Raw genomic sequence first — 19,552 nt, 5'->3', positions numbered from 1 at the left:
GATTTGCCTGTCACCTGCAGTAGTTTTTCAATGCCCTACAACTTGGCAGAGGTTTTATATTTCACTGAATCATGAAAGCATTTGGGATCTGGGTTTGGCATGTGGAAGCAGGTGATACCCTGGCTTGCTTTAGCTCAAAACACTCCAGTTGCTCAGACATTTACTGACACAGTTCCCTGTGGTGATTCAGCTCAAAATATGGACCTGTCTAGGATTCTTGGTCTGATTCTGTTGTGCGGTGATTTGTGATGGTCAAAGAGAAAATTAACAAGTAGCAGACAGGTCACGTGTGTCCAACATAAAGCCAGAATGTATGGCAGAAACAATTTAATAATCATCATTCCATCACAGAATCTTACTTGGGGTGTACAAAATGAAGTAAGATAGTTTCTTTTTCAAATTTAGAAGTATTTATATCAAAGGAAGCCAAAGTCCGAGCATTGAAATCTCATTTTATGCTACAACCAAACATCATTACATGATAAAGCTGTGTGAGACATTACTGATAGTATCTTATATAGTAAGGGAATAGCTCAGCTGGCTTAAGAAAATAAAGCCACAATCTAGTTAGTAGTTCCCAAACACTACTGGGCATAGGATTCACCTGCAGATATTAAAATAGATTACTGGGCTTACCCTCAGAATTTCTGATTCTGTATTTCTGAGATGGTCCAAAGATGTGACTTTTTAAAAAATATCAGATCATGCCAGTGGTATTGACCTAGGGACAGACTGTAAGCATCACTGATTACAAGACCAGTGCTCTAACCCCTGAGCTATAGGGCCTCACAATGGAAACAACCCAAATGCCCAAAAATATATGACTGGATCAAGAAGATGTGGTACATATACACAATAGATTATTACTCAGCAATCAAAAAAGATAAACTCATGCAATTTGCAGCAACACGGATGGTGCTGGAAGGGATCATGCTCAGCAAAATAAGCCAGAAAGAAGAAGAAAAATACCAGATGGTCTTACTCATAAACAGGAATTTAGAAAACCTAAATAAGGGACCAGGAAAAGGACTAATTATAATAAAGAAAAATCAAAATCAACAAGCAACTGTGAACCAGAAACACACTATGGGGGGTAGGGAGGAGAGGTGGAATTAGGGTCAGGATGAGGGGGGTGGGAATTGTATAGGGAATATATAACCAAAATGAAAATGCATACATTGTGCAAAAATGAAAAATGATGTAAGAATTATACAAAATAAAATAATTTAAAAAATAAATGTAAGCATGTAATTAAAAAAAAGAATCACTGATTAAATTAAGACCATAATGACTGTTTAAATTTATATATTTTTGTATTTTAGAAGTTTTTCATATATCTAAACTTAAGAAACCAAGATTACTTAGTAGTTCAGAAAAGTTTGTTTCATCAGGGAACATCATGGGTGAGTTTAATTAATATAACTGGAGACTCTCCTATGTCAGAAGAAACACTGAAAAGGAAATTCCTGTCAGTGTCATCGGGAGTGCTGACTGCCTCGGTTCCCCATGATGTAACACTTATCAAGTTCCTCTCCTGCAATTTCGGGAATGTCATTAGGATAATGTGGATTACATTCTGGCAAGCCCTTATCTAGATGTTGCATTCAAATATGTCACTAACAGGAAATGGAATTTGCTATAAGAAATGATGGGTAATGCTAGCCAGAGTCTGTTGAAAATAGATATCTGACTTAGCCAGACACAAGGAAAGATAACTCTGAATGTAGATTAAGTGTGCAATACACACAAATTCTTGGTTCTGTCAGGTTCATTAAAGACAGTAAATCTAGAGAGATTTGAAGGAGCACTATTTATGAACATCTACTTTCCATTAAATTCCTTGTTGCTTGTGAATATTTACCTTTTGTTTTATGTTGCGGTTTCCGGTGGAGTGATCGGTAAACTATTTTCCTGAATGTTACTTTAAACCATAGGTCAAAGTTTCCTAGTGCAAAGTCTAGGTAGTTTTATTATTAGCACCACCATTAAAATGTATGTGCCTATTTTCATGTGGTAAGGTGACAGGTGAAATACAAAACAAGATGCATCCATAATCCATGACTTTGAGAAACTCAAATGGAAGGACAATAACAAGCACTATTATTGAGACAATAAAAAAAAGCAGCAAGGCAAGATTTCTTCTGCAAAGAATATAAGTGGAAAATAGGTGTTTTGTAAAGCAATGAATTGAAAGATTTTATTTCTCCATTGGGCAGAGTTTTTTGACATTTAGTTTGGCCAGGGAATTATTTGGCATCTGCTGATATTTTACCTGAAACAGAGTCTGAACAGGAAAAAAAATTGTCTTAGAACTTTTTGGAGTTTAAGTTAGAGAAGACATAAACATAAGGATCTATTGGCCTCCGAATGGAGCTCAGTTGTCCCTAGTGTTCACCCAGTCACCCACTGGTGTCCTCACAGATCCTTTTTTAATGGAACTACACAAGTAGTCTCATTTCACTGAAACTAATGTGAAGTAGGTTTAACTGTGTTAAGCCTAAAACCAAAACATTGAGACCTGTTAGGTATCAGTTGTGTAGACATAAGCATCCGCTTACATAATGTAAACTCTCTAATGTAGTCCATATAAAGGATAATTTACTATTTTCCTTCTTTTGTCATCTAGAAAACCCAAGGAAATAACTTCTATAAAATGGTTAATTTCTCTTGCCTTTCTTAAAGTTTGGACCTTGTATTAAAACAGCATTCCATGTTATGACTTATAAGTGTCCCTTCCTGCCAAGAATTCTTACAGACATAGCCATTTTTTTTTATCAATGATTTCAACACATACTTAGTGTAAAAAGTAGTCTTGTCTCTTCTCATCCCTGCTCTACCTAACCTTATGACTTTCCAGAATTTCTGGATGTCAAGAGCGACCATACATACCAACACTGCTACTTTTACTAGTTTTCCCTTCTTCTTCTCTATTCTTCCTTCTTTGTTCCCTTCCCAAGCTTTTGTATTTATCATTTATTCTCATATAATTTTTTTAAAGATTTATTTATTTATACAAGCACTGGGTACAGTCAGAAGCGTGGGAGGGTGAGAGAATTCACCAGAGCCAGAGCAGGGAACAGAACAGGCAGAGTGACGAAGTACAGTGCTGAGGGGAGCAGTATGCGCGGCAGAAGAGGTCTGTCGCACCACGTGGGACCCTCGCTGGCGGCCGGGGATCGAAGCGGTGCTGCAGAGGCTGTGGGCAGCTTTGCAGCCCAGCGCTCAACCACTGCGCCACCAGGGGAGGCCCTATTCTCATATAATTTTTCCATACATTGATTACACAGCTGGAAAATATGGTGTACCTCAATAATAGAGCAAGTCTGTGTCAGCATGTATAGATCAGGCCGTGTAGGATCTATACACTTGCAACCCAACGTTGCCCAGGGTCACAACGTGTCTTTCTCTAATGTTATAGGTTAGAATTCTCCAGAGAAAATGGCTCATGTGATTATGGAGACTGAGAAATTCCATGATTTTCTATCTGCAAGGTGAAGGCACAGGAAAACCGGTGATATAATTCCAATCTGAATTTGAAGCCTTGAGGAGCAGAGGAGAAAGTGGTGTAAATCCTGAATTTGGGCAGAAGACATGCCCCAGCTTAAGCAGGCAGAAAGCCTGGGTTAATTCTTTCTGTTTCCCTTTTTGTCACATCCAAGCCCTCAACAGGTTGGATGATAGCCATCCACATGAGGAAGAACTATACAATGAGTCTACTGATTCAAATGCTAATCTCATCCAGTTACACCCTCATGGATGTAATCTGAAATAAAGTATCAGGCGCCCCTGACCCAGTCAAGTTGACACATAAAATTAACCATCATATCTGGTTAGGGCTCTGTCACTCTCCTTACGCAAAATGATGAACTCTACCCAGAAAGGAAGGGTAACTTCTTTTTGGAAGTTGTTTCTTGGCCAGAACATCTACCACAGTTTTCTTATTCTATCTATGGTTAGAACCATTATGAAATATATCTAAATACATATAGTGAGAGAAATGTAAACTTTAGAACTAGAGGCGATTTGGAGACATTAAACTCTCAGACTTCATTTTACATATCTTCTCAGAGAAAAGTCCCATGGCTGAAATCTGAAAACTAGTCACTGAAGAAGTGGTAATATTGATAGATATCCAGACATCCTCTGCCCAAGACCAATTTCACTTTCCATTTAGGTCCAGATCTGTCATGACTAATCTATATAAAGGCATAAATTGAAAAACTTCTATTTCTAAGGCAAAGATAATCAGCACAATCAAGGAAGTTCAATCTTCTTTATAATTAGAATTTGCAATGGTTTCTCTTCTAAATCAACAGACATAACTGACATAAGAGAGAATCAACCAAAACTAATACAAACCAAAATTTCTTAGATTTTATTAAGAATACCCAAAGTATTTATCAACGAAATAAGTGTTTTTCTAAGTTATATAAGACACTGCTTACAGCAGTAGAAAATTCTGTTTGTTCCATCACTGCTTTTTTTCTTGAAGCATTAGAGTTATTAAGTACAACATCTGCACAGAACACATTGTTTGCTTTTCAAATAAATTTAGCAAAAAGAGATATTTGATGAATTAGTAATGTATGTGACCTTGAGAAACTGATCAAAATATCTGGTTCTTTGGTCCTTTACTTTGATGCTTCAGTAACTTTTTAAAGCTGGGTTTTACAAGCCCCTTAGCAAATTGGTTTTGCAATGGAGTTTTTCTTGTATATAATATAGGACTTGGCTGCTGACAAACATGTTAGAGAAGAAAAACTGAAGGTCTGAGTAACCAATAGCCTCTGCAATTATGATGGATGCCTACTGGGTATTTCAGAGTACTTTAACTGAAGACAAATTATGTAAATCCTTTTATTTGTGATGAAAATTTACAAGAATAATTCTAAAGAATGAAGACATATCAGCACAGTTAAAAGTTAACTTTTAAGACATTAAAAGATGTTCTTAGGTGTATAACTTCTTGTTCTATGTTTAGGAAATTTATTTTCTAGACAATTACCTCTATGGGGAACACCCAGGGCTGGAGGGAACAATTTTGTAGAATCTTACTGTTACTGAATCAGCACAGTTAGCTATCAAATAACAGGTGGCAGACTGTGATTTATATGCAGAAGTCACACTGTGCAGTCATCTTAGGATGGCCCAGGCCCTCAGGAAATCAAGGCAAGGATGGTGCATCAATTACTATAAAACTAGAGCAGTTTGCTCCTTTTCTTAGTCCAAATGTGAATAACTATTAAACAATAAAAAATATAATTTGTGAGCCAAGATACAAAATCATGAGTGTACACTCACTCTATACTCACTACACATTCTTCAATTCTATCATCATATTATTCCTGTGTATCACATCAGAAACAGAAAAGGATAAACTGCATTGCCCTTTCTAAAAGACATACTTAGTAACCTAAGTAATGTTAGTGGCAGGAATTGACAAATAAGCTTGGACCAGCAATGAATGTGTTCTGAGTTTTGTTTTTTTTGTTAATTTAGCAATAATTTGATTGCTATTTGGTGTATTTTTTCAATTTTCTGGGAATACTGGACATATTCCATATTTTGTTCAATTTTTTCATGTACTTTTTTTTAACTCAGTGTTTTGGATATTATAAATTTATGACTATATTAATTTCTAGCCATTCTAATAGTATACCCAACCAGAAAGCATTTGGAATCACATAGAAACGCTTTTGGTTTTTGCAGATGACAACGGAATTTGTAGAGTGAAGTCAGGGACAAAACATATAGGGCAATTCTGCACAGTAAAGGAATTTTTAAAAAAAATTTTTTTTAAGATTTTATTTTACTTATATAAGAGCCGGGGTACAGGCCAGATGCACAGGAGGGTGAGAGGATTCACCACAGATAGAACGGGGAACAGAACAGGCAGACTGACCAAATACACTGTTGAGGGGAGCAGCAGGCGAGACAGGAGAGGTCTGCTGTACCATGTGGGTTGCTCCGAGGCCGGCAGGGATCAAACCGGCCGGCAGGGACACTGCAGAGACCGTGGACAGCTTCATAGCGCTGCGCTCAACCTCTAGTGCCAACAGGGAGGTCCTGAAGGAATGTTTTGTACAAATGTCTAGAGTACCACTGTTGAGAAATAATACCTGAAGGACTACTGAAGAAACCAACAAAAACCAAGCAAATTACTTCAGGCCCTGATGTCACTAAACATTCCACTGTTCCTACTCCGTTGTCATGGTTAGAATCCACTGGTCCTGTAGCAGGAACTTATTAGTTTGAGGTAAAGTGAGATAAGCAAATCAGTTAGATTCCTAAGAGATTTTAATGGCCACCAGCTATACTCCATGTCATCAGATTTAAAAAGTACCTCAACCCAGTTAGAATGGATTTCCTAAAACCTAGAGAAATTTCAAATGTGTAACTTCTGAGACTCCTTTTCTTCAAGTCTATTTTCCCTCTCCCAATATGAATTGGATAAGATGAAGAATGATGAGGGAACTTTATGTATCTTTGGCACAGATGACCTCTGGAATCTACCCATAAATATTGAAGTTTCAGGTTGTTATTAAATAATTTGTAACTTTTTTGCTCTTCATTCACTATAAGGGGACCAGTTTCAAAGTTTACTGTTCAAGTTCCTTCTATTAATAGGCAATAAATATACATGATTATTAATATTGAATCAATGATTACTAATTTCCCTACCTCCAAGGTATAGCAGGCATGGCTTCTGTGCCTTGTTCCTGCCTCTTATTGTCCTTGGATTCACCCAGAAAAGCCTTTCACTTTTCTTTTTGGTTTTAGTCTAGACTTATTGCTAGAATTTGAAGAAATTTGAAAAATATATCTTTGACTCTGAAAAATCATATATCACATTTTACTAATTGAATTTACTAGACATGGAGAACCCTGTCCCTGTTGTCAATGTCTACAAAGAAGCCTGTATCTGAACCAACAGTTGCATGGTTTCATGTTGAGAGTTCATGTTCTCTTAGTATTTCAAATATCATTCAGGATTATTTGTTTTACTTTAAATAGCAAAGCTGTTTCAATTAAAAATTAAAAATTAAAATTTTTTTATTTTTAAAAATTTAAAATTTTAAAATTTTTCTTGGCTACTTAACATTTTGAATGAAATCATCCATACAAAGGAAGTTAATTTCATCCTGAATTCAATTTACACTAAGCTACACTTATGTCCATTTCTCCTGACATTTCTAAGCACCAGAAAGTACCACATTTACACACATATATGCGCATAAATTTATATAAACATGTAAACATATATATATGTTTTACAAAAGAGTAAGAGATTCACATATCTAGGAGAAAAGCCTTTTTAAACTTCTTCATTAAAACATTCTCAGCTCTTGTGGTGCCAAAGAAACCATCCTGTTCCCTCTTGGTTCTTCTAGGCTGACAAATATCAAACAGATTGATAAGTGAAAACAAGTCCAGAAGAAGTTTAGTAATGAAATGTATAACTCCCATAAATATGGGAGAGATACATCATGACTGCATAACTGACCACATGGCTTTAGAAGTCATCATAAATTACTCAGCTAAGAGAAGAGAGGTTGGGGGCAGAGAGATGGGCGAAGAGGTTACCAGGAAGACACAGTAAACAAAAGTATGCATATATAAGTTTTGTCTTCTCCAATGAAAAGGGATAAGATTAGGTCTTCCAGACACAGTGAGGAAGACAAACTTTAGGGACAGAGCTTCTCCTTTACAGATGTAAATGTCTCTCTGGCAAACAACTGGTCTCATATGAGAGTCTTGAAGACTGAGTGGGAGTTGCTTTTACATATAGATGTAAATGTCTCCTTTAGGGAAGAGGAGGAAGAGGGACCAAAACAGGGGAGAGAAGAGCACAAGGGACTATGGTGATGGTATGGGTGAACTGGTGGTGGGAATTTTATGGGGAATACACCTAAAAGGAAGAAGCATACAAGAACACATTGTGCAAAAATGGACACTGATATAATATATATATATATATATAAATTTTAAAAAATAAAATAAAAGTAACTCCCAGTCTTCAGAGACTCTCACATGAAACCAGTTTGTTGCCAGAAGACCTATTATTTTGGGGTGGCAAATTTTTGCTCCCCTATACAGCAAATAGTAAATCCACTTTAAAATATAATGCTACAAAAATATTCAGTTTCCTGTAGCATTATTAGTAATGATTAACTCAGTACCATTCAAATACTTCCTCAATATCCCCTTCTTCCTGATGTCATACATAATTTATTATAATTCTTTGTAGAAAAGGCAAGTGGTCAGTAGGAACTACAATTATGTTTTATTTTCTCTGAAATGCTTTTAACTTGCAGATAACAGGCAGACCATACAGGATGTATATTTGAGGTTGAACACAAATTCTGACTTTTTTGATATTAAAATTGAACTTAATATTTGGTCATTTTTTTCCCTACTGTTTCTCTATGACAGTTCACAATGGGACATTCGGGTATCCTAAAGATGCTATTCTTGAAATGTTCTACATATTCTGTGTTTGCTCTTACATTTGATAGCATTTGGTTTTATTGTAGTTTTATAGTTATAACTCTTAAAAAAATGAAGGTCCAAATATAAAGACCAATTATATAGATAGCCTGTAAAATCAAGATGGGCTACTCCATGCTCCAGACATAACCCCCAAATTTTAGAGTGGCAGGACATAAAATATTTTTTTTTCTCACTTTCACTGTACATCCAATCGGAGCCAAAGACTGTTCATTGTAGATCCAGGTTCGCACAGTCTTCATCTCAACATAAGCTTCTATCATCTGGAAGATTGAGAGCATGCATCATCTCCTAGTGTTATAGGGCAGCCCCGATATTGAACGGGTTGCCTGGCTGTGGGTCCTCACCTGCGCGCTTACAAGGGACTTATTAATACTCCACTACAGGCATACACAAAAGGCTAATAAAAGGTTTATTTGCAAGGGAAAAGGAAATAAGGAAAATGTACAACCCAGGGAGAAAATAGGGAAATAAAGTCTTTAATAAGTCCTACCCGATCCGCCAACCTGGAAACCCAAAAAGCATTCTCCGAGCTGGCCTGACGCTGCAAGCTGGCGGAGAGTCAAAATGGGGGACCCCCCCAAAGCCCACGTGTCTGGCTTTATACCAACCTGGCTGCTTAACCCCACCCTCAGGTCCCAGCCACCTTCCCTTTGGTGGTGATGGGATTTGGAGTTCCCAGTGTCTCTGGCTTTGGCCTGGGGTGGGGGTGGAGTCCACAAATCCTGTATGGAATTAGCTTTAGGACAACCTTTTCCCCCTAACACTAGGTCAAATAATGCCTCTTCCTGGACAGGAATGTAGCCATTTCTGGTACTTCTAACATTTCTTTGGTCAAAGTAAGGCCATTGTTTACTTCAAAGGATCTTGAGAAACACAAAGCTACATGTGCACAGACAGAATAGTGAGCTATTCGGGAGAGCCCTAACAGTTAACTCCCCACCAAACATGCTACCTCCCAAATCTGACTCAGCAACCTGATGCCTCAGTGCACTCATGACCCATTTTCCTGGTTTCTCTTTCTTCCCAGTCCTATCAAACAGTGAGAACAGTTGTAACTACAAGACATATAACACTCATTTACAGACACAGCATGAGTTTAAGTACATTAATTCAATCAAGAGAATGTTAAGATCCTTTATCAATTAGAGTTTAATTTTTTATTACTGAAGACATTATGGTAACCGGAATAAATGTTCTATCTTTTCCAATTCACTTTATACTCCCCCAGAAATCTTTAAATCCCAAACTCGATATTATTCTTTGTGATCTTGTAGCTAGCCATTTCTTCCTGACCGCTCCTACATCAAATTCCAAATTCCACTGACGCCAGTTTTCCTTACAATTTTTATTATCTACATTCTGTGTATCTCAGAAGCTCAGTGCTATAGGTCCTATTATCCAAGTTGTCTCCTTTCAGCTATTTTAACATAGTGCCACTTTTTTTAGATGCTAAATAAGAAGTTGTCTGAGGAAAGAGAAACTAATTGTTGCAACTCCCATATGGAAGCAGCAAAGATTGTTAGAAATTGCTCTCTACTGCTCCAGGCTACAAGCTCTGCACTAGGTCTTACATGTTTGTTTGACAATCTCACAGCAGGAATCGCTGTGGGGAGAGGAGGAAAGTGAAATAACAAGGAGATTGGATGTCATACTCTTTTTTATACAAGATCTCCTAATAAGAGTATTACCTTGGTGTCTAATGTTAAAGAACTTAAAAATTTGTCTGACCCAACCTTTGACAGCCTTGCAACACGGCCCTCTCTCCCAGCTGGTGCATCTCATCAATTTATTTTACAGAAAGTCTCTTTTCTTAAGCAGGGTTCTCAGCAGTCACCTGTGGCTTATTGCCACTGCCTTTAAGCTTAGTTTCCAGGTTGCTCTTCATCCAAAGCATCCTGCTGACACGAATTAACTTGGTTAAACACCTGTGAAAGAGTGTGAAGGAGTGATTATTGAGATGTTAATTTTACTTTATTTTCTCATACTTGAGAAGGGATATAATTAGAGGTAGATTTTATGCCCAATCCCAGGAGCCTTTGGTGTTTAGTTTGGGTCTTTTGGTTTCCATGAAACAGGGTCATAAGCATAAATTTGGAAAATCCTGAGTACCTTCCAGGGTTTTGGTTTATGGGTTTTTGTTTGTTTTTTTGTTTTGGAGAATAAGCTAATTGAGGAAGTTTAACACTTAAGATGAAGGAAGCAGGGCTGACTCAGTAATGATGGGGACACAGTGCCAATGATGGAGGATAAGGATAGAAAACTGGAAAGGAGGCACCACAAGATCAGAAAATTGGCTCACACATTGCCAAGAGCTGGAGTAGAAGGGATTAACATAACCACTAACTCAGCTAAAGGAACTAAAATCCTTAGGTGCTGTAGGGGCAGGAACTGGACACAAGGCAGATTTTCTGATCCCATGCAGACCGGGTAAAGGAGGAGTCAGAGTCCTCAGTGGTTTTTTGCAGGTCTTTTATTGGGGTTCAGCGGGTACATAGCAGGCAGTGGTGCTGGGGGGCTGGGAGGCTGGCAATCCTCCCAGCCCCCAGCAAATCTTCACTCTATCTGGGCTCTCTGGCGTTCTCTGCTTCTGCTTCAGGCTTCTCTTTCGGCTACGGCTTCGGCTTCTACTGCTGCTGCTGGTGCTGCTGCTGGCGTCCCCGTGACGCCGCCCTTAAAAGCACAGTCTTAGCTCAGCTGAATCCCATCTACCTATGCCCACACCCTATTCCAGGTGTCCGCCATCAGGCATGCATTCAGGACAAGGATCCATCATCTATCCTGATGGCGGAAGGGCAGAGAAGCCTGATTTTCTTTACCCTACAGTCCACCCCCTCAGGGTTTTCTGCCATATAGTCTATACATATATATACAATTTTCTAAGCAAACAAACAATGCAGCCATGGCCCACAAAAGCAAATACAACAAATATAACAAAATACAACAGAACACAAATAAGTCCAGGCAGGGCACCAACCTAGTGCAAAAGGCAATTATTGGTACCAGCAGATGAGCCACCAAATCTGCTGCTGAAGGCACTGCTCATACGAGGGAGGGGAATCACTCACGGCATCTACTATAACATACCCGGAGCCGTCAGGCTTCCTGGCCTTCTCTGGCTGTAGTCTAGGCTACAAGGCACACACAGCATCCACCCCCAGGATGCACTAGCTCTGGGATTGGCAATTTTATTCTGTTGGGGGTAATCACCAACCCTCAGGGTTTCTGTCTGCAGTCGCTCCAAAACTCGGCCTTCATGGCCACCAATGCGACTCACAGACCCCTGCACTCAAGCCAACCCACTGCACAATCACATGGGTCGGGGATCCAAACTCTGCATTCGGCTTGGGCTCCACCCCAAGCCACATTCCCCACCCGTCCCCCAAGGACAGGTTCCTCAGCTCCTCACCCTCGCTCAAGAATGAGCAGGGCATCACCCACAGGTGATTTTACGAGACTCACAGTTCTTCAGCATACCCAGGCAGCTTAACAGCCGCTCAGGGCTTCTCAACTTATCATCCGTACCAGCTTTTGCTTTCTTAGTTGGCTTTTCTCCTCCACCTGGCTGCTGGGCATACACAGGCTGCTTTTGGCCATCTAGGCCCACTGGCCACCCCCAGATTCTCATAAAAAAACATAACCTGCCAAGGTCCTCCGCCTTCTGGCAGGATTGTCAGTCCAAGTTTATCAGTCCATGTCCATCAGTTGAAGTCCATTGGCCTCTCCTTGCATCAGCAACAGCAACGGCCTGCTGCCTCAGGGGTCATTGGCTAGTCCTTTCCGGTGTTGTTGGCTGGTCCTTTCCGGTGTCGTTGGCTGGTCCTTTCCGGTGTCGTTGGCTGGTTCTCTCGGGCGTCTCCTTCACGCCAGGTCTCGTCCTGTAGCTCGTGGACGTTGTCCACCTTCTGTGCCGCCATGGCACCTCCAGCGTCATCACAGGCAATCTGTTCTCCTTAGTCCCTCCAAGTCTTCAGAGGGCTCCAATACCCGTCTACATGGATCCTGCCGACTTACGCCAATTGTAAGGGCAGGACTGGACACGGGGCAGGTTTTCTGATCCCATGCAGACCGGGTAAAGGAGGAGTCAGAGTCCTCAGTGGTTTTTTGCAGGTCTTTTATTGGGGTTCAGCGGGTACATAGCAGGCAGTGGTGCTGGGGGGCTGGGAGGCTGGCAATCCTCCCAGCCCCCAGCAAATCTTCACTCTATCTGGGCTCTCTGGCGTTCTCTGCTTCTGCTTCAGGCTTCTCTTTCGGCTACGGCTTCGGCTTCTACTGCTGCTGCTGGTGCTGCTGCTGGCGTCCCCGTGACGCCACCCTTAAAAGCACAGTCTTAGCTCAGCTGAATCCCATCTACCTATGCCCACACCCTATTCCAGGTGTCCGCCATCAGGCATGCATTCAGGACAAGGATCCATCATCTATCCTGATGGCGGAAGGGCAGAAAGCCTGATTTTCTTTACCCTACAGGTGCCAATGCCTAGATCACAAAGCACAAGACCCAAGCAGGTATCAGACTGCTGTAGGGAGTCAGGAACACAGACCTGAAGGTGAAGTTATGGAGATTGAGGGCCATTATAGAAATCTGGCCCCTTTCAAATTCTACATAGCTTATCAAAGTCAACAATAAACCACTACATGAAGGAGTGAGCCCCTCCCAAAGAGAGGAAGATTATATCAGTGCAATCTCTGCAGAGGTGGGGGCAGCGGTGCTTCTGTCCACCTATGACTATGCAGGTGCTCCTTTCCACCAACTGCCTGTCCCTCTGCAGGGCAGCAGCCTTCCTGCATGCCAGTGACCTGTATCATGACTGGGTTTCTCTTCACTGACCTCCCTCAGCAGAGGCAGCTCTCCCCAAGGCCGCCCACCTGTGACCATGCAGGCATCTCTCTTAGCAAGCCTGTTTCTTTCAGGGCAGCCCATTTGTGTCTAAGCAACTGTCATTTATTCTCTCCCTTTTATAATAAGCTTGCCCTTTTGGATATAACTAACATCTGTGTCATGGAAACTCACCTAGGAACTCGCTGGTGCTGATGAAAGGGAAGCTCTGGTGAAACCTTTCCCAAAGTGAACCCAAGGACCCTACTCTCCAAACCCCACAACTCCAAAAATGACACCACCAGTAAGGGGTCAAAGTTGCCAGGTTTCTAGAGTGGTGTGGAGTTGTCTCCCACTTGGACACAGTGCCCCAGATGGCAAAAGGATCCGTAATTGAATATATTTTCTGCAAGGTGACAAAATATTAAACAAACAACTACATTGTTGGAGACATAGAGGAATTGCTTTCCTTCCCACTTGGAACAATGGAAATATGGAAAGCTGCTTTCGAAGTACCACACAGAAGTGAACAAGAGGAGATGAGGAACAAGCGCTAATGATGATAGGCTAGAAAGCTACTATCCATACATGACTCTCAGGGAGGATCCCTGTAGGGTAAATGAAAATGCTCAGGCTTTGCACAGCTGGCCTCCGTGGTTATCACCTGCGGCCTTGAATGCAGGAGGCACTTGGGAGCATGGTCTTGGGGTACGCATGCCTGATGGTGGACACTTGGAGGATGGTGTGGGCATGTGTCAGTGGGCACACCTGAGCCAAGAGACTGAGGCTATAAGTACAGAATCACAAAGGACAGAGCCATGGATATGAGAGGGAGACCATGAGAGAACGTCAAGAAAGTCCAAAGAGTAAAGATTTCCTTGGGGGTTAGGAGGCCTGCCAGCCTCCTGCCCTCACTCCCTCCTCCCCATACCCTGACTGCCCTGGACCTGATTACCTCACTACAAATGGTGTGGAAAGATCATTAAAAGCCTGAAAAAGCCCATGAGGGCTCCAGGACTCTATCTGTCTGCCTGGATCCATAGAGAACCTGCCCTGTGCCTTGCTGGCACTATACCTCCCTCAAATCTACTACTACCTTTGTTAGATAGAGGTCAAGTCAAATTATTAGAAAGCAAAATTAGGTAAAGTTTTCCTCATTTGGAAAACACAAGATCACAGCTATAATATTCCATTCCCAGCAGTAGAGTCTCCTCCTCAGAAGCCTTCACAGACTCAGAGTTCTTACTGTATTAACTCTAAGCCCTGTAGGTCAGTGTCAGAGGCCTTTATAGTTGGTTCTGACTTAGTTAACAAAATTTATCTCCCTTTTCTTCTAAATAATCATTCCCTGCTCTATTCTGCCTCATATCTGTACATTAGCACAAAGACACTGTTTACTCATTTCTTGAACTCTATTTACCCCCATACAGTGCTGACATAGAAGATATATCACTTTACTAATAAAAATTAGAATTATCTTTGGTTACTTCATTAGGGTTAGAGTTCTTAAAGGGATTAAAAACCCCTTTGAGGCAAGTATCATGAGTTATATAATATTTTTGTTGCTCTCATTGTGTTTAGCATGTCTAGCATGTCTTTGATGTAACAAAAGTTACAATCAAAAGATGATTGGTGCTTTCATCTGCAGAATACAATTTAACTGATTTTACTGTAAAAATCTGATATTTGTGGAGCCATTTTAAAAAGGAAGCCATTCAGCCATTACAGAAAATTTGAATTACATGTCTCATTTGAACTCGATCAAAAATCTTTGAACTAAGCCAAAGAACTTAGGACTGGGCCAAAAGCAATCACTGTAGGATGGCAAGATGCGATCAATCAATTCCTGTTTTACCCCTTAAGTTCATGAACACTCTATTCTTTTTTTCCACCAGTTACTTCATTTTCCTCTTTCCCCCTATAAAATTCCCTAACTTTGCCCTCTCTCAGGGCATGTTTTAAGTTTTCTATCTAAATTTGTGGACCCTAAATTGTAATTCGTTTAACTCAAATAAATGTGCATTGTCTTTCTAAATTTACTTCTGAAATTTTTGGGTTGCAGCAGATATAAGAATCGACAGGCTTGGGCCTCTCCTGTAGGGCAGCAGGTTGAGCACAGCACTGTGAAGCTGTCTGCAGCCTCTGCAGCCCCGGTTCGATTCCCAGCCAGCCAGAAAAATACCCACACAGCGCGGCAGACCTCTCCTGTCTCGCCCACAGGTCCCCTCAGCAGTATATTTTGTCAGTCTACCTGTTCTGCTCCCTGCTCTGTCTCTGGTGAATTCTCTCAACCTTCCATGCCTCTTGCCTAGACCCCAGTTCTTGCATAAATAAATAAATCTTAAAAAAAAAAAAAAACTGACAGTCTTGACTTAATTCACCCTTCAACTTCGCTCTGTAAAGTGTACCATTAATGTTGTTTTCCTGTTCTGAGAGAACTTACTTATCAGTAAGACCAAAGCATCAGGTCCTGAGCTTGCATTTTTCTCTTAGAACTACCACAATAATACTAATTCAAAGGAAGTAAAAGTAAAAGTTATCACTAGAGGTACCATAGATAGGAAGAGATCAGAGGTAATTCCATGAATTATTTGGGGAAGGTCAATAAGTATAGAGGTTTCCTTTGCATTGCTAATACTTACTAAGCCTGAGGATTATTATTGTTTACGGATTTTTTTTTTTAAGATTTATTTATTTATTTATTTATTTATACAAGCACTGGGTACAGTCAGAAGCGCGGGAGGGTGAGAGAATTCACCAGAGCCAGAGCAGAGAGCAGAAAAGGCATAAGGACCGAAGTACACTGCTGAGGGGAGCAGCGGGCATGGCAGGAGAGGTCTGCGCGCCATGTGGGACCCTCATCCAGTGGTCGGGGATCGAACCGGTGCTGCAGAGGCTGCAGGCAGCTTCGCAACCCAGTGCTCAACTGCTGTACCACCAGGGGAGGCCCTTTACGGATCATATTTTTGTGCAGGACAATAGTACAAATATTTGCAGACCACAAATATCTAGCAATGTGCACAGCTTGAACAACTACCTTTCAACTGCCTAAAAAGCAGCACCAAAAATCTGACTAACTATTTGAAGACTAAAGTATTTAAAAGATGAAACTGAGTAACTTCTCAGTCTTTATTATGTAACTCAGTCTTTATTAAATGCAGGAAAAAAATTAGCATTACCTTGAATCTGTTTTTGCTGTACCTACTGTGTCATAGGAATTCTGTGAAAGTGACTGACACTCACAGGTCTCCCCTCTTCTACTAACCTTTCTTGTTATGAAAGGCATAAGACAAGAACAGTCATTGATTGGGGAATTGAAACTCTCCCATAAAAGATGAGTATGTCGACAGAAATACCATCAGTTCCCTGGCATGCAGGTCACATATTCCTTAATCTCACTGTGTCAAGGGATTGCATGACCACCCTCAGACAAGGACAGCCAATATTACCTGCACAGGGAATCAGACCTGTTGAAACATGGAAAAGGGATAAGCTGAACTGAAGAACAGCAGTGCCTCTCTCAGACACACAGAATCATGTCTAGCTGTATCTCAAATACCAACTGTACTATATTTTCGATTTTACTGTCTGACATTTACCAGAGGGAGAAAAGATACATAAGTAATGAAGCAAAAGGGCATGACGAGCTGGGTATATATTTTCCTATTAACACTAAGAAATGAGTGCAGCAAAATTTGCACTTAGAATTCAAAATTAAAAATGCATTAAATGAGTGTCTTTCACATTTGTCAAAGAGTCCTCAACAAATTCAACAATTCTCATTGTAGATATGCATGTTTGAGTTTTTCATATTTCACCCTAGAAATACTGCCCACTTGTCTTCTCTATATTACACTGCACATTATTTTAGGCTGGTATGTAAACACCAACAGCTGTGTCTGTCTTTTCCAACTATGTTATTTTCTTAATAACAACAGTTGTTCTCATTATCAACCGCCTGATATTTGCTAGGCACAGCATTTATACTACACACATATTCTATCTTTGAAATTGTTCTATGCCTTTAATCCTTAACACAAACCACTATTGCATGGTATTCTCCCTATCATTCCCTCCTTTTATTAAGGTTAAGAAGTTCAATGAAGTCATGTAGTATTAACTGGTGAGGTTAGTTTCTAGAAAGCAAAATCAAATCTTTCTTCCTTTTCAGTCTCCACTTCAGATCCTACCACAGTTTCTGCCTCCTCAGAGTGCTCAGTAAATACATTGACCAAGTCAACTTTCACACATGAACAAAACAACAGGGCAAAACAGCTCTAGGGAACCATCATTAATGCAGCTGTGAGTGTACAAGTAGATAAGCCATCAGCTCAGCTACTTTGCTTCGGAGTGATTGGTACACACACACACACACGCACATACACAGAGTCACACACAGAGTCACACACAAATTGGGCTGCATATTTTGTTCTCAAATATCCCTGATCCTACAGAATGAGCTAAATTGGATTTTGTGTGTGTGTGCATTTTGCCATTGGGCAGTCACCTATTCTTATACTCAAGAAGGTTTATGCAACCTAAACCATATCAGATTCTGATCCAATATCTATGAATGCTGTTTGATAATCATATTTAATTTCCTATCATTTAAAGCCTCACACACTAACTCTTCTCTTGGGATTTCTTTGTCCAGGGGTGGCTGATGTGACAAAAAGCAGTGCAGGTGGTCAGGGTTGTAATTATACTCTAATGAAAACTGCTATTTACAGTTGAAAGGCACCTCTGTAGTCTGGCATTGCTCCAAGAACTTAGACTTTCTTAATGCTATTTCACATTAAAAAAAAAAAATCCTCTCCCAACACCTGTGAAATGTGCTTAAAATGTCATTACCACCTGTAATTACATGGAGAATCCAATTACCACAGCTAAAGAATCAGATTGGTATGTACAACTTGTACATGTTGACCATGTTGACTATAAAATTCTAACTGGAGAAGCACACATAGTGGGCGATTGATTGTGTGCATCTTCTAAAAGCTCTGAAGAGCAATTGGAATATAAAAAGTAATGAGGAATAATAAGAATAAATGAGTTTCACTGAAATAATGGCATTTCACAAGCTTTAGCTGGAAGTTTCTTCACCCTCAAAAGAGTAGGTGAAATGTATCCACAAATGAAACAAAACCTCATATAACATTGGAATAAATAATAAGATCTACAGTGTTCAAATAGAGATAGATTACAGTTTCCATGTTCACTGTACAGACTTGACTCATTGCATAACAAAATATGAGATTCTTCCACATACACTTAGAGGAGGTGTCTAAGAAAATACTGGGTGTTTGGACCTATGCGAATGTTGGAATCAGTGAGACAGAGCCTTCTAAGCCCCTTGTGACATTCATCATAGCAATTACATGAGTTACATTAAATTATGATCTTTTTTTCCTATAGATGGAGGGGTGATAAATGCAGAACTGTCTGCCAGCTTATTATACGGTCTGTAGCAGTGAAGGGAATGGAAAATGACAGGAATAAATAACATAATCTGATCAGTTAGTGGCACATGAAGACTTCTCTGGCTCTGCTTTGTATGAAAATCTCTGGTCTCTCGGAAGCTACCTTAGAAAGATTGACTGTTGTCACAGATAACTTCAATTGTGTGAAGGACAGAAATCACTCACTTGTAGATGCCAGTTAGATTTTATCTATACTTACTGCTATATGAATTAAATATACTTTAAAGATATTTATATGTATGAAATTACTATGCCTAATTGAATTATAAATTCTTCATGGATAGAGTTTATGACTATAACTACCTAAAATATTTACAAATAGTCACAAGTCCATAGATACTACATGTATGATGAATGTTCTTGGCTGGACTTATATATATTTACATTGTATAAAAATATGCCTAATAATACATCTTGTCTCATGAAAAGTTCCTAGTTCAGACACAGAAAACTGCCTTTTTCAAATTGAAGTAAGTGGTAAATATTAAATAACGCATCCAAACTAGACTGGCCAGTTTAAATGTCAGTTGGCTAATTATTGTAAACTTCTGAAAGCCCTTGTTGGAGTCTTCCTTTTCCTCTTTCACACTGTAATAACTAATGGGATTTTCTTCATAAGGTGTTTTTCCCCCTCAGGTCACAACTTTCTCTTGGTTCTCTGACTTCAAACCATTTTTTTTTAGTCTTCTTGATGACTCTTCTATATTTAGTACTCTCCTCTCTCAGAAATGACCCAGAACAAATTCAT

Source organism: Talpa europaea, assembly GCF_964194135.1.
Source record: "Talpa europaea genome assembly, chromosome: 1".
Taxonomy (NCBI): Eukaryota; Metazoa; Chordata; class Mammalia; order Eulipotyphla; family Talpidae; genus Talpa; species Talpa europaea.
Note: the sequence above shows the minus strand (reverse complement) of the source record.